Source organism: Asterias amurensis, chromosome 15 (genome assembly GCF_032118995.1).
Source record: "Asterias amurensis chromosome 15, ASM3211899v1".
NCBI classification, from domain to species: Eukaryota; Metazoa; Echinodermata; class Asteroidea; order Forcipulatida; family Asteriidae; genus Asterias; species Asterias amurensis.
Genome location: NC_092662.1, coordinates 9,852,822 through 9,863,831, shown reverse-complemented (window position 1 = coordinate 9,863,831; position 11,010 = coordinate 9,852,822). Strand labels below are relative to the sequence as shown.

Below are 11,010 nucleotides of genomic sequence, written 5' to 3'. Positions count from 1 at the left end.
GAATGGTACACAAAAACACCACGCGCCGCCGAACACGGGCGACACAGTTTTAGTAGTGCTGCACATTCTGAGAATCCTCTGCTGGGCCGGCTGGAAAAACTATCCTTCCTCCTTCGAGTAACGGGCTGTGTGCAGCTACCACATTTCTATTTGGCACTACCATCACGTTAAACAATATCAGTCACTTTTTATTATGTTATAGTAACTGTCCCACACTGAACAAGGTGAAACTGTTGATCAAGTGGGCTTCAACTTGGACTTGGACTGCAACCGGAGACAATACCGTGTCAAAGGAAAGAGGCCACACGCGTAGTACTAGGCGGACAGACGGCAACAGCCATACCACGTATGTACTGTACAATACAAAAACAACATTGATTCTAATGAACTTGGTCATGGTTCGATAGACCCTTTAAACTGGGGCTCTATGTTTTAGCCAAGGAGGAAGTCAGAGCCCAATTACTTATTGCCAGTTACCAAGTAGGTAGTTCTACCTCCATGGTTCTACATCCATGGTATATGAGGCATGATATCGAACGGTAGTTTCTCATGTTGTTTAGACCATGGATGTAGAATTTAGACAGAACTTACTTCTACTACAACTAAGGGGTTCGCTCCGCTATAGTCTGATGTCATGACTATGCCCGAAGCAAACAAACAAACTGAGGTCATAGCCATGGTTTTGACACCACCTTGGGACTATAACTTTTAACTGTGCCCCGATTAGTATAGGCATGAAATATTTGTTTTATATACCGAATAATGAAATCAACAACACACTGACAACGGGTGAAAGGTCGTCTGCGAAGAAAGGTCGTCGCGCCGTGACACGGAACCAGGCGCGGATCAAGGGGGGGGGGGGCCTTTTTGTCGGGCAAAAAAAAAGGGAGGAAAAAGAACAAAAAAAGAGAGAAAAAGGGCGGGGAGGGGGGGGGGACGACACAAAATAAACTACATACCTGTGAATTTTGTATTTTGTTTTATCAAAACAGCTATTAGTAACCCGTCGTAGGCCTACCTTGTACCCTTGTTCATAGTGGACCACTATTTTATACAGACATTGTCTCATGAGGAATTTAACGTGGATCTGGGCTTGTGGAAAGCGTGTTTCCCAATAAACATCAGCGCGAAATCCTGTGCCCAATTTCAGCTCTCGTTTACCGCCGTGAACTCGTTGCAATCACCATTCCACTTCCATCGACCAGCCCTGATTGAAGGAGGATCCCCCTGCGTGCGAATAAAATCACACGCCTGATCCCTCTTGAAAATGCACGCCCTGGCATACATTTCCAGTGTAACATTGTAAAATTAATTAACGTCGTAAAAACTGTTTTTTTTTTCTTCTTCAGTAATTTGTATTAATGACCCTGTTAACAAATTTTAAGTCAGGAATTGAAGTGTTTTGATACCACAATTATAAATATGCAAAACATTGATCGCCACCGACCTACAGGGTCAGTAGATTGGGGGAAAACTATTCCCCCCATAAATCGGTCCAATCCACTCCGTATCCTTGGCCCAAGCACCTTTGATATAAAATTCTTCCGATTTTTGAAAGAAAAAAAAAAAAAACGATCTGCAATGATCATCTGCATCCTGAAACATACCGTAGGTAATTCTTTTGAAGTTGTAGGTAGCCGTACGCCTAGATTTGTTTTTAAAAACGTCACTCGTGTTGGGTAAAAATCAAATGATTTTTTAGTGTGAACTGTCTCAAAGATCTTGAAAACTTGCTCGTTTTTGGCTGTTTTTATAGTTAGTCGGGTTCCTTCAATTGTAGCAATTATCTGTACCATAATTGATAAGTGGTTATGAGTACCCGACAAAAAAACAAAAAAAAGATTTTTTTATAAAATGTGCTGGGCCAAGGATACGGAGTGGATTGGACAAATTTACAGGCCTAAGGAAAAACATGACATTCACGGTACATTCTTATAGGTTTAACTCCCCATTGTATTTTCCCCTCCTTACTCGGCATTCATCCATAATCAAGACAGCTTAACTCTGCTTTATTCAAACACAGACGAGATTGTTCACTCATTCAGGCTTATTCGACTGTGTAAACTAACATTATTTTTTTGTCACCAAAGCGAAATCCAAAATGGCCGTGGCCGGAGATCTGTTTTTCTTAATTAAGGAGAAGTACACGATCACGCGATGTGCAATTAATGCAACAACGGCTGTTACATGTTAAAAAAATATAACATGTTGGTTGTATAGATCAGTGCACTAAAATGTTGTCTCCCTGTTGTTTTTCCCCCATTTAGAAGATAGTAGTGCTCCATGATTCATAAAAGAATTATGCTCTATTCTCTCTCTACATCTGTTTACAATCCTTTATCATTATTATTTTTTAAATCATGGCTGACATTTTATTGGGTCTCAGTCCCCTGCGGCCTGGCCGTAACGTGGAGTATACCCACACTCGCATAACCCCCCCCCCCCAAAAAAAAAAAAAAAAAAAAAAAAATAAGAAGAATCCCTGCTTATCCGTGGAATACGCTTGACGTAAGCTCGGAATTCACTGCTTCCGTAAGCGCCAAGTTCTTTGCTTACGGTAAGCAGAGCCATGACATTAACCCTGCACATGCCTGGCGGCAATTTTTTTCTAATTTTTTTTAAGGATTCCTTTGTTTAAAAAAAAAACGATTCAGAAGAAACAACTTTCCCGTTGAAAGTACTAAAGACAGTGGCAATTTCATAATACCGAAACAAAAATTGCTGCCTGATGGGGATGGCGCGGTATTTCATTCTGGAAAAAAAATCACGCCCCCTCCCCGTTTGGGAAATCCTGGATCCGCCCCTAGGAACGTATAGTCGTACATGTCATACAGTACACACGAGCGACCTATATTTGCGACCGTTATTTTCTGGGCGGGCACAGTGATGTCATTTCATATGATTTGTTATTTTTTATTAGCATCACATTTCGTAGCCGACAGGCCAAACTGGACGTGACTTACAATAATTAAATAGAAATAAACAGTAAAATATTATTAAGAAAATGTAAACTAGGATTAAATACGTTGTTAAAAAACACACATGTACAGGACTGGGGGAATAATAGCACTAAAAAACAGCCGGGACGTGAAGGTTTACAATAAGAAAAGAGAACTTTAGACAAATCCATTAAGCAAATAGCAGGTTGGAGTAAAACACGTTATAAAAAAACACACATGAACAGGACTCGATGAGGAATACTATCAAAATAACTAGCAATCAACAATTTTAAAAACATATGCAATACAGTATATGCAACATGAGAAAGTAAAAACCATCCACAATTCATTAGGTGTTAATAAAGGCAATGGACACTATTGGTAAAATATCAAAGACCAGTCTTCTCACTCTTCTTTGATAAAGCGAGTTTTCGAAACATGCAGGACGTCCAGTTTAGTCACTGTTGTATGGAGAAATTCAAAAAAATGTACCCGATTCAGCCGCAGGAGGGCTGGTTGCTTAGCACAAAACGGATATAGCAAATGTACATCCTAAGTCCTGACCAATACACTGTTCTAACAAATGTTTTGAATGAACTTATTTACCAACGTCATTTTGCTACATAATTTCGACAAATGCAAAGTTCTTTACAGCTTCATGTTTCACAAACTTCTGTGTACTCTATAAAACTACAGCCAGTCAGTCAGTCAGTTAAGCGAGAGGATGTCTTTACCCGACGCCTTCTCGGGAAACTCTGATGGTCGTCTTCCATGCATCCCGGTCCAGTATCAGCGTCCTCGGATGTTTCCTGTTGTGCTGCGTCCTTCTTCAGCTGATAGATCAGCTGAGATCTACGAATGTAATTCTCCTCCTGCCCTTGCTCCTGTTTCCATCAATGGGTTCCCAGAGAAATAGGGGGGGGGGGGCTCACAGCTAGCTCTGGATGGCGGACACAGTGGCCAGCAAGCCTCTTAGTAGGCCGGGCAGCGTAGAGCTGGGAGTTTGGCATTATGGTCTTCCCATCCCAGTGCACATCAAGGGCCATCCGTAGCATTCTTGTATAGACGCCGTCTAGTGCTCTTTCTAGATTTGCGGTCAGAGTCCATGTCTCAGCTCCATACAGTAGTACAGACTCAACTGTAGCAACGGACAGACGTCTCTTGACGTCATTTGAGACCAGCTCTCCACACTCGTCTCATGCCATAAAGGGCCTTCTATGCCAGGACTCTCCTCACTCTTATCTCACTCTCAGTTGATCCTATGAGGACGCAAAGGTATTTAAACTCTTCTATGACATCTAGGGGAGCACCATTTCGGGTCTTGATGGTACTGCCCACTGAGTTGATTGCCATCACTTTTGTCTTCTTTGAGTTGAGCTGTAGGCCAACTCGACTACACAGGAGCTCAACAGATGCAAGCAGTTTTTGTGCCTGATCCACTGTGTCTGAGAGCAGACTGATGTCATCATTATAGTCAAGGTCTCTCTGCATTCCACGCTAAGCAGACAAAACACTATCTGAAAGCGGACCATGAAACACATGGCACATTATACACCATTACTCTATGTACAAAGTATACACCCCACACACGGTGGATTTATTGCTGCATTATTGGGGCATGGATGGGGGGTTGGGGGTGGAAGGAGGATGGTAAGTAAAAACGTTCTTTTACTCGTGGCATCCCCATTGCTTTACTAAATACATGCTTGACTAAAAAAGAGGATAAACACAAAACCTTAGTGTTCTCTCCAGACGCTCCATTCAAAAAGTCAAAGAAAATCTTCACCCCCTGACCACAACAGTAAATAACTTTTTGGAAGCTTCGGTGAGGCCTGCCAGCTGGCACCATCAAGCCTATAAGGTTAATATCTGTTGACAGACGAGCTTGCCTGGCATTTTCATTGCCCAGCAGTAGTTGGTACATGTCTTGTATGCTAAGTTTTTTTTCTTGCAACTAGTCTACGGGCAAATCCCCCGGAACCTTGGATCTGTGCCACTTGATATAGATGTAGCAGATAAACCTGATAAGCTAGGCCACTCAAATTCTCCATTATGTTTCTCAATCGTATAATGGAGGAAGTCAAGAAAAAAGGCTTTCTACTTTATTCTTAAGAGGAGTAATGAACAAAAAACGCTAATTGTGCCAATAAAACCATGGCAAGGTCACTTAACGCAGGGTTTTAATCACTACAACTGGCACTCTCCTACTCCGGCGACTGGCAAGCGTGAAGCCTAGCTCTACTTCCCTTTCATTGATAGCACACCTCAAAGCATAATCTAGAACGAGCACGAACAAGAATGGTGCTAGTGTGTACCATCTGGGGTGACCACCTTAGCCCACGTTTTGTTTAGCTTGCAGTGATTGCCATGACTACCTTCTCTGGAGCACCATTCGCTCGGAGGATCACAATGAGCTTGCCTCGGTGTACAGTGTCAAAGGCTTTCTTGAAGTCGATGAAGGTGATGACACACGACATGTTCTTGTCCCTGACTCCTTCCAGTATTCGCCCCAGGGAAAGGATTTGCCCAGTTGTGGTTCTGTTTGGACGGAAACCATTCTGCGAGTTTCTCAGAAGCGGATCAAGCAAAGGGCGTATATGCGATTCAGAATCATACGGTTGTGTGTCTTCATGACGAGAGAGGAAAGACTGATCCCGGGTAGTTATCTGGTGAAGAGAAGTCACCGGATTCGGGTACTGGTATGATGTGCAGATTAACCCACTCCTCAGGTAGCTCTCCCAACTCGTTAGGCTTTGTTAATGAGTGCCAGAACTGTGTTGTCTAGTAGGAGAAACTTGAGTAGCTCGGGTGTTACACCGTCCTCATCACAACTTTGCCCCGTCTTGATGTTTGACTTGGCCTTCTGGAACTCCTTTAATGAGAAGGGACTATCAAGTATGGGCAGGTTGCTGAAAACTTGGGCTACAATTGTGTGTCCTCATCCACTATCTCGGGAGGGTTCCCTAACAGCTTCTTAAAGTGTGCATGCCATAGCAGCACCCTCTCCTCTGCGCTTGGAGCCTTGAGCTTGGCAGCTTGGGATCTACATCTGCCAGAGATTTCATTAATCAGCTTCCAACTACTTGCATGCTGCTGGGCTGCATGCGCGTTCTCGACCCCTACTATCTTCTGCTCCAGCTCGTCTCTCTCGATAGTGGCGTAGAAGCTGTATAGCTCCTGCTTCTCCAGCTTGTACTTATCCCGTAGGAGCTGAGAATCTATGTCCTTATTATAGGCATGATTTGCCTCAAGCATCCTCTGCCTTGCTGCGTGAACTCTTTGGTCGTTGCAGCTCTCCTTCTTTTTCTTTCTCTTGACTTGCTTCAGACAGGCTTTTGCAGCATCGTGGTTCGCAGACACAAAGTGCTTGTAGAGATCTGAGAGATCGTCTTTGTCACTCTGTAGCACCTGGTACCTGTTCTTGACTTCAACAGTATAGCGAGTCTGCAGCTTCTTGTTTACGTCTAGCTCGCCCACTCATACTTGGGCTTCCCAGCTTCCCGTTTCTTTGGTGCTCTCAATCTGAGTTGCACTGTCGCTGTTACTACCCTGTGATCCGAGTACAGGGACCCGAAGGAGCTGTAGGCTTCACACTTGACACTGTTCCTCCACTTCCTACGTACAATTACATAGTCCAGCTGGTGTCCAGGGGTGATCTCCATGTCCACATCTTGCCTCTCCTTTTCCGGAACAGTGTGTTGGCGGCTAAAAGCTGGTGTTCCTCCATGACTTCGAGAAGGCGCCTTTCATTGTCATTCGTCTCAGGCCTGGCTGTGAACAATGCATCATCAGGGCCTAGCCTGGCATTGAAGTCGCCAAGAACAGCCAGGAAGTTGTGTTGAGCAACTGACTCATTCCAAGTGATTTTCTCAAGTTGCTGTAGAAGTTGACATTGTTCTCATCGCCGTCACCTTCTGTTGGTGTGTACGCTACGATGACAGTTAGTGCTGGATTACCCTGGAATGATGCCTTGATAATCCTCTTAGACACTCTCTCAACAGCCAACAGACGTTTCTGTGCAGTTGTCCCGAGCACGAGACCCACTCCACCAGTAGCTGCACTGCTCGAGTTGCGCCATGCTGATGCAGTGTAAAGTGTCTGCCCCATCTCAGTCTTATTGGTGTAAATCTCCTGCATTCTCCCTTGCTTGTGGACGAGTCTATGCTCTTGCGAGCCACAGACTTCAATCCCCCACCTCTTTACATTCCAAGCAAGCTCCTTATCAGTCTTCAGAACAGCCTCCCCCTTCGTCTATACCACCTGCATCCAGAGATGAGTTGAGTGTTCTGATGTTGAAGGTTGCAAGCCTGAGAGGTCGTTTACACTTCAAGATTTTGGCAGCTGCTCCCCGTCGTCCTTCCATTGGTACCCTTCCACGGGGTGGGTTTGGGGCAACAACGTCTTTGTCAGAAATTTCCTGATGACGGGTCATGGCTGCCGAGCTCCTGAGGACTCCGGCCCCTGGAAGAATACGATTTGCGTTTCTTGTTTCCATCATTGTTTCCTTTCTTGGCTGAGTACTCAGGTTGGGACGCCACCACTCTGACCTGATGGTTGCCCGGAGCAATATGTTTTTAATGCGCCCAGAAATTCGCCTTCACACCTCTGCCCACAGTTCGCAACAGGGATCAGCACGTGAAGCCGGGCAGTAGGAGTTTGAATTAGGGGAGGCTATTTGAGACACTGATCATACGAGACATTTCAATGGATGGGGAGTGGCTCAATCCTCCTCACCGCCCGATCATTCTAAAACCTTCTGACCCCCAACTACTACAATACTGTTCTAAAATGGTAAGTTCTCATTGGAAGGTTTTATTGGCGAAACTGATATGAACAGAATCAGTAATGTAAACACCTTTTTCTTGTGAACATTTTGTTCTATATGGAAGCCGGATTAATTTGCAGGAGATAAGAAATGAAATATTATTTTCAGAAAGTGCGATAATATTTGTTTACCACCTGATAAATATACACAGACACAAGGATTTGTTGTTGTAGTGAACTCTGCCAAGAGTTAATTTATTCCGTACTCTGAATTCCGTGGTAAAACGCCAATTCATAATAATATAAGGGATTTCCCTTTATTTAATTCCATCCAGTGATATCCACTCATAAAGAAGTATACCAGTTCCCATTATAAATACACTTTGCGACCAATTCGCAAAGGGTCCCATTTCCTCACTTTGCGAACGGTAATTTTCCAATCCGCAAAGGTTCCCACTTCTCGGCGATTTGCCAAAGAAGGTGCCAGACCAATTACAATTATTACAATTATAAATGCACTCATTGACTGGAGAAAACTCCGGGTCAATGAGGTTCCCACTTCCAGCGAGTTGCCAAGAAGGTACCAAATTAATCTACTTCTTTATATACAATCACATCTTATTACCACCATATTTATCCGTATCAATTCACATAAATTAATTTACCACTTCCTCACAGGCTACAATGCCTATTAGCTTCTTGTTTATAGGAACAACCTAAACTTACCGCCAAAGCAAATTTTGATATAACTAGAGATTGAGAGTTTGTGAACAAACTCAAGGTGTTCGGTTTCCGGGAGTAAAAGCCTGGATTAAAAACAATATTACACCTTGCTTTGTTCTCAAGATTTGTAATAAATGGTTCAAATTACAAAAACTGTCAAAACCACATGATTACGGCATCAAGTAAAAGTGTATGTTTGGTGACGTCATCGGTAATATTTGTTTTAAACCAGACCTTTGCCAGACTTGTATGGTGTGATGGTAAAGCATCAAAGGATGTTTATTTCGACCTAAAAGACAATAAACCACGCCCTTTCAAATCATTTCACAGTCACTTCCCGTTTAAACAGGTCAAAAGGTCAACGAATGTTCACCAACATATCCATTTCTGTCAAGTACGTAAAGCCCTTTCATGTGATGTACAAATTGTCAAAAAAGCTTATGTAGTTTAGGAAATATGAACTTAGGAAATATTGACTGACGACTGAAGAAAAGACTGTAAGGGGCATGTATGTTTTAACCGCCTTATTGATAATATTTTTAAAAAGAAGTAAAAAAAAAAAACGTGGATCAAAAATAATGATTTTTTGAAATAATAATTTGAATTTTAATTACTCAAGAATGGATGACGTCATCATGACCTAATTAACACATTATTCCACTCCTATTGCATATCTAACTATGTGCTAAGTTTCAAGTTCATACGAGTTTGGGAAGTGTGCTTTTGTTCGAGGACAAGGGACGAAGAGAAGAAGAAGATGAAAATCTGGATTGTTTTATTGATTTGTTTGTACTAAAGTTTTGTTTAATCCGGCAGTTTATTTTAGCAAGACCACTCCTAATTGCTTGGGCCTTATGCTTTAACCATTCTGTTTTCTTTGAATGTTTTGTATTGTAACATCCATGTCTGTGCATTAAGGTAGAAATAGATTAGTTTACGTAACGTCCTTTCCTACTAGAGAAAGTTTAAAAGGGCTTATGTTATTCCAGAGATTTTCTTTCTTCAAAATATTTATTACTCAAAATAACTTGGATAGTTGTTTTAACAAATAATCAAAACAATTGATGATTATGCTAAGTTCAAGAAGTTATATATATCGTAATACTGACGTGAATTCCGTGGGCCCAAAACGCCCTTCACCAGGGGGGAGTGGTCGATCGATGTAACGTCTCTATTCTTCTCGGTGTTTAACCAAAACATGACCAATGTTCGTCATTTTGTACTGTTGTTTTCTCACATAATTAAAAGTCCCATGAATCACTGAGAAGTAGGTGGCCATCTCAGCGAAACTTCGTCTTCAATTCCACATTGACCACTAAGCCATCAGAAGGGTAACATTTGAACAATTTGACGCTGAAGATTGAAATGAAATCGTTTTCGCAGCGTTCTGCATAGCTATATAGCTCTATGCATATCACGCTACGGTACAGAGTACAACAAACTTGGCAGCATGCCACCAAATAAATTATGCCTAATACACTACACGTGTACGCCACAAGTGTTACGCACAACCAATGGGGAAATTTCGTAGTTCTTTATACAAGAAATTGTGAATTTTCAAACTCGATTTTGAACCAGAAGACGAGCTCAAAATGGGATCACGTCTGCGAGGCATTTACGGAGTTTTTAACGAACTTTCCGATGATGTGTCGATTGTAACAACCCATCATGAAGATCAAAAGTTATGATTTTTTGAAATAATAAACTTTGAAAATTCATAACTCAAGAAATGATGACGTCATCGTGATATAACTCAAACGTTTTCTTCTCCTTATACATATCTAACTATGTGTGAAGTTTCAACTTTATATGTGCTTGGGAAGTGTGATTTTTTTAGCGGACAATCGCCGCTAATAAGCAGAATGGATGATCACTGGAGCGTGCTCTGCTGCACCGCTAATACTCTACACGTTGTGTGTATGCCTACGTGCAATGTTTATGCACATACCAATGGGGATTTACGTTGTTCTTTAGACGTGAATTTTGAAATTTTTAACCTCTCTTTTGAGCCGGAAGACAACATCAAAATGGGGTCATGTCTGTGGGGCGTTTACGGAGTTTTCAATGACGATTCCGATGATGTTTCGATTGTAAGAATCCCTCATGTAGATCAAAAGTTATGATTTTTTGAATTAATAAACTTTGAATATTCATAACTCAAGAATTGATGACGTCATCATGACGTAACTCAAACGGTTTCTTCTCCTAATATATCGCTAACTATGTGTGAAGTTTCAAGTTCATACGAATTTGGGAAAGGCGCTTTTGTTAGCGGACAAGGGACGCTGAGAAGAAGAAGAAGAAGAAGAACTAGAGATTGAGAGTTTGTGGACAAACTCAAGGTGTTCGGTTACCGGGAGTAAAGGCCTGGATTAAAAAACAAGTAGTTACACCTTGCTTTGTTCTCAAGATTTGTAATAAATGATTCAAATTGCAAAAAACTGTCAAAACAACCTGATTACTCTAGTAAAAGATGTTTGGTGATGTCATCGGTAATATTTGTTTTAAACCAGACCTTTGCCAGACTTGTATGCTGTGATGGTAAAGCATCAAAGGATGTATATTTCTTTACTCCTCCATGTTT

The 11,010-nt window shown here is 41.9% G+C and overlaps 1 protein-coding gene across 1 annotated transcript in view; it reads left to right on the top strand.

The window, feature by feature from the left end:
• LOC139948326 (mucin-4-like) overlaps window positions 1–11,010 on the top strand; it is a 134,760-nt gene continuing 123,750 nt past the window's right edge. Inside the window, exon 1 of the mRNA XM_071946453.1 lies at window positions 1–346. The gene's annotated coding sequence lies outside the window, so the exon portion shown is untranslated. The remainder of the gene's footprint in view (window positions 347–11,010) is intronic.